Below are 5,733 nucleotides of genomic sequence, written 5' to 3'. Positions count from 1 at the left end.
AGGGGTCGTGAAACAAATCTAAGCTCGGAGAATGAGCTATTTTTGGTTCTAGTGCGGCAGCGCCTTGAGGCCGACTTAGCTGACAGGTCCTGCATCGCACAGTCAACAGTTTAAAAAATATGCACTTTATGAGTAAATTCTATGTACCTTAAGTTATCCACCCTGCCTCTATGGGCTCCGAGAAAAATAATTGATGCAACAATGCCAGCTGAATTTGCTCAAAAATAAGCGTCGACGAAAGTGATCTTGGACGCCACCGAGATAAAGTGTGAAGTGCCGTCTTTTTTCTCACTTCAGTGAAGTACATATTCACCATACAAGTCATCAAACACATTCAAAGGTTTTATTGGGATCTCGCCTAATGGGCTTGTAACCTTTGTTTCAGAGCTCTTCACGGGATCTATCTTGGACAAGGAGTGTACGGTCAGAAGTGTATTCCTTGTGTTGGACTTCGAGCAGACTGATTCTGCGATGGCTGACAAAGGGTTTCTTATTGAGGGCTTGTTGCAAAACTAAGGCATTAAGCAAAACTTGCCCCATTTCTGAGAAGCAGCACATTTTCAAAAGACAAAGTGCAGGAGACAAAAGAAATTGCTTCGCTCATTATACACGTCGACCGCAGGATACAAGGAATAAAAAAAAATATCTGATTTTTGATCGGCCAGTCCCCCCCACCTTTGGCGCCGATAGTCAATCAGATTTGGACTGTAATAGCTATCTTGACAAATTTTCAATCGCCTCCTATTCAACACTAAGATGGTATTGATGTTTTGCATGAGCATTCATGCAATAGCACCACAAAGACAATGTAGTACCTTATTTGGGCCATCGGATCATTTCATGCCACCTACTAACATTTAATCACACTCAAGTTATTAGTGCAAGATCAAAATTCCTATTAGCACAAAACTCCTATTAGCACGTTATGCCAGGCTATGGACATTACTATCTGCCAGCAAAATGTACACGCTGATGTGTCATGCTCCGTTAAGTGTTTTTGCTCGTGTGAAGCAACAGCCGGCAGAATTCGTGTTGTTTAATCTTTTTTATAGTGCCTTTTAATTCTGATTTTGAATTTGTAAAGCTGAATGATTAAAACTACTATTTCACCATAAGAATCGTAGTGAAAAGAGGCTCCTTGCATAACGCTACCGATTTCGCCTTCACTTAAGATGACAATACCGTACATGCTTGCAAGATAAGTTATTTCCTAGAGTGCTTCAGACATCTGTATATGGTGGCGCTCGTCCCCACTGAGACGGCACGAGCTACCATTGTAAGGGTGTTGATAATGATTGGGGTATTTGGCGCAAGGGCAACTTAGGCCATATTGCGCCAAACAAAGGTTTTTCCAAGAGGCTTAAAAGTATAATCTATAAGAACTCGAAGCTAGAGCTGGTGTAAAAAGCCAGTTTTATGAAGGAAATTTAAAACTCGATTGAATGGTACCAGTGGTTGATCGCCAAGCAGAACATATGGGTGAAAGGGAAGGTGACCTCGAAAATGTTCTGGAAAACATGATCGCCGCTCTTGGTTTAAAGATTTGCAATGCCACAGGAAGTGCAAAACAGTTATAGCTTTCCCACAGTTGTCGCAAAGTTTAACGTCCTCACCACAGAGCAGGTGCAAATAAGTCAAACGGGTATGACCGATTCGTAAGCGGCAAAGGAGAACTTCAACCTGACGGTCTTTATGGGAGGAACTCTCCCACACCCCCAGTTGGGGCTTGATAACATGAAGCTTGTTCTCTTTTTCCATACCCCAATCCAACTGCCATGACTTCATAATTGATTTCTGGATGATTGGTTTCAGGTCTTGGTGTGGCAAGCCAAGAGGCAGTTTTGGGAACTCTTTAGCAGACCCGGCAAGCAAGTCTGCTTCCTCCTTGCCGGAAGTACCTACGTGGCTAGGAACCCAACAGAATTTGATCGGGTGTCCTAGTTGAAGTGCTCAGTTTAACCGTACCCGAAGATATTGCACGAGACGGTTCTTACTTTCTGTTAAGGACGAAATGGCTAGAAGAACGCTCTGGGAGTCGACAAACATAATTGCTTTCATGATATTGTCCTCCAGTAAGTACTCAACAGCCATTGAAATGGCGTACAATTCAGCAGTAAAAATATTTGCAAGAGTATGAAGTTGTCTAACTTTCTTGAAAACAATGGAGTAAACCGCACACCCCACGAAAGTTTATGCTTTTGATCCATCAGTGTAAAAGTGCGAGTAGTCCTTGTATTTCTGTTCCAGTTCCGCAAACTCCTGCTGAAGAACGAGTGAAGAAAAAGCTCGCTTTCTGTACTTGGACAGTGACCAGTCACAAGAGATTGCCAGATGTCCCAAGGTGCAATTCTTGCACTGCTCTTCAGTAAAACAGCTTCACTAACGGGAAGCTGGAGTGATGTTGCCATGCTTTGAACTCTGAAACTCAGAGGCCGAACAATACTCGGCTTGTTTTCAAAGAGTCGGAGGGATGTAGCAGATTGGAGGGCATCAAAAGAGGGATGTTGAGGAAAACTGTATATCTTGTAAGCATAACAAGGACTCAAATATCGCCTTCGTCTTTCCAGAGACATGTGATGTGTATCAGCACACAATCTAGCCACAGGCGATGTTGCAAATGCCCCTGTGGCAAGTCTGAGCCCCAGGTGATGGACGGGGTCCAACATCTTTAGGGCAGATGGACGCGCCGAACCATAATCAATCGCACCATAGTCCAAGCGGGACCATACCAAAGAGTTGTAAAGTCGCAAGAGGCACCGTCTGTCAGACCCCCAGGTTGTATGCGACAACACTTTGCGAATGTTTGAAGAACGTAGGCATTTATGTTTCGACTCTTTCAAGTGGGGTATGAAGGTGAGCTTTTTATCAAATATTATTCCTAAAAACTTGTGGGCCTCCTTTACAGATATAGCAACGTCATTCAAGTGCAACACTGGATCTGGAGACAGGCCACGGCAGAGTGAAAAGAGAACACAGATTGTCTTTTCGGGGGAGAACCTAAAACCATTTTGGACAGCCCACTTGCTCATCTTATTGATTGTGAGCTGCAGTTGCCGTCCACAGCTGGACAGGTTACAAGAGGAAAACAATATCTGCACATCGTCTACGTACATTGAATATGATACAGATGGTGGTATAACCTTTCCCAGGCTATTAATCTTCACAGCGAAGAGTGTACTCCACTCAAGGTGGAGTACACTTAGTACTCCACCTTGAGGGACGCCATCCTCCTGGAGAAAAACATCCGACAGGATGGAGCCCAAACGCACTTGGAAGGTCAAACCCGTCAAGAAGCTTTGAATGCAGCGAAGCATGCGACCTCGGACGCCATATGAGTACAAGTCTCGAAGGATCCCATATCTCCAAGTCGTGTCGTAAGCTTTTTGTAGGTCAAAAAAGACAGAGACATAGTGCTGGCGATGGACAAATGCTTCCCGAATAGAGGTTTCCTGTGGAGCGGCCTGCTCGGCAGCCACACTGATTTTTATCAAAAACGCCCTCTGCCTCTAAAAAATATATAAGACGACGATTAATGAGTCTTTCATAGGTTCTGCCCAGGCAGCTTGTCAGAGCAATTGGGCGCTAACTTGTCGGTAAAGAGGGGTCTTTGCTTGGTTTCAGTAGAGGGATTATGTGTGCCATTTTCCAGCAGTCCGGAAAACAAGCAGCATCCCACAATAAATTAATAAAGTGAGCAAACTGCTTAGCGATTCAGGCGACAGTCTTTTTAGCATCTCGTACTGAATCGTATCCGGCCCAGCCGCAGATTTCTTTTTGACGCCGAGAGCCAACTCAAGCTCACACCGTGTAAATGGCTTGTTATAAGGAGCACCCTGACCACCAGACAAAGAAATATTTTGTTTTTCTGCTGCTGATCTAAACCTCTTAAAGGATTCACTTTGATTAACTGAATTAGAGACTTCCTGGAAGTGATCACCAAGAATATTTGCTTGTTCCCTCAGGGATGTTGCTGATGGAAAGAGGGGTATCCTGAAAGACCGATAGTCTCTCCTAATCTTCCTGAGACGATCCCACACTTCCTTTGAAGAAACGAAGCTGCTCAAAGAGGTGACATACTTTTTCCAAGACCTGCCTTTCGCTTGCCTTCGCGTCCAGCGAGCTTTGGCTCTTCTTTTCTTGAATTCAAATAAAATTCCTAGGTGTCGGATAACGTCTGAAGATGCACCATGCCTTGTTTTGCGACTTGCGTGTTGTGGTGCAGTCATCGTTCCACCACGGCTTGCACCTCTTGGGGAGTCGTCCAGACGTCTGAGGGATACAGCGTGATGCGGCATTTATCATCGCTTCAGTAACATACAGCGTAGCATCTTCAGGGCTCATATTTCAAGAACAGATGAATCAATAAAAGCTTCCAAACAAAAAAAGAGACCAATCACCCTTTTCCGATTTCCACCTTGGAAGTCGTGTCGGAATAGAAGGTAATGGCATCGTGCTTTCAAGAACAATAGGGAAATGATCGCTCCCAAAAGGGTTGTTTAAAACAGTCCATGAAAAGCATGAAAGTAAAATTGGTGATGCAATAGAAAGGTCAATAGAGATGAATGATTGATATGCTGCACTAAAAAATGTAGGTTCCCTCCCGTTAAAAAGACACTACCCAGATGACAACAAAAACCGCTCTACGACACCTCCACGTGAATCCTGGCGAGCACTACCCCACAAAGGGTGTTGGGCATTAAAGTCGCCTAAAATTAAGGAAGGTTGAGGTAATTGTTTACAAGTGACTCAAGTTCACTGATATGCAATGGAGAGTTAGGTGGCAGATAAAGAGAAACTACCGTGATCAAACGGTCAACAAGAAGGCGCACCGCTACAGCCTCTAAGGGCGTAGAAAGGGGGACCTCGGAGCAAGCAACACCATTCTGCACCACTAGTGCCACTCCTCCAGACGAGTTTGAGAAAGTTCTGTCTTTTTTAAAAAGCTGGTGCTGACGTAAAATCTGTGTATTAGTGTTATTTAAATGTGTTTCTTGGAGGCTGAGCGCAATGGGTCTCAGCTCGTCCATAAAATAATTTACGTCATCAATATTTCTGATTAGTCCACGGCACAGTTCCACTGCATGAAGTGGAAATTGGTCATTGTTTTAAAATTCAGTTAAAATTTGAATAAAGAAGAAACTGGGAGAATAAATAAAAGTTCTAAAGCTGCCGCATGTGGAAATTATTTTCGCAATGTGAGATCACCGGTTTTTTTGCTTTTCTGCTTACTCTTAATAGTCTGCCCCTCCATATCGTCTTGGTCAGACGCATGAGTGGAGATTTCTCTACACACACCCATGGCCTCAGTTTCCTCAGGCGAGGCTTTTTCTGCAGATTTGTTCAAGTTCGGGGAACGGGGCGCCATGCCCCGCCCGCGACCAGCCCCAGCCACAGAGGCAGATGAGGTGCTGGGCGAAGCGTCGCTCAAGTCCACCCGTTCCTGTCTCTTGGACGCTGCACGTGCGGCACGAGAGTCATGCCGCTCCTTCGATGATGCTCTCTCCAGGGAGTGTGGGCGAGAGTGTCGACCCTCCTCCCTGGAGGGAGATTGCGAAGAAAGAACGGTTGCGGCAGCCACCGGCCCATCCTGGGTTTGGGAAACAGCCTGAGAAGACACAGGCTGTTGCCCTGTTGTAGTGCCAGGGTTCGCACTCCGGCTTGGAAGGTCCGAAGACCGCCCAGCCGAGATTGCACGCCCCGGAAGCTGAATCTTCAGCTGAGGCGTGGGGGACT

This window comes from Ixodes scapularis, unplaced genomic scaffold (genome assembly GCF_016920785.2).
Source record: "Ixodes scapularis isolate PalLabHiFi unplaced genomic scaffold, ASM1692078v2 PGA_scaffold2__306_contigs__length_199485367, whole genome shotgun sequence".
NCBI lineage: Eukaryota > Metazoa > Arthropoda > Arachnida > Ixodida > Ixodidae > Ixodes > Ixodes scapularis.
The sequence above is the reverse complement of the archived record's forward strand: the minus strand, read 5'-3'. Positions refer to the sequence as shown.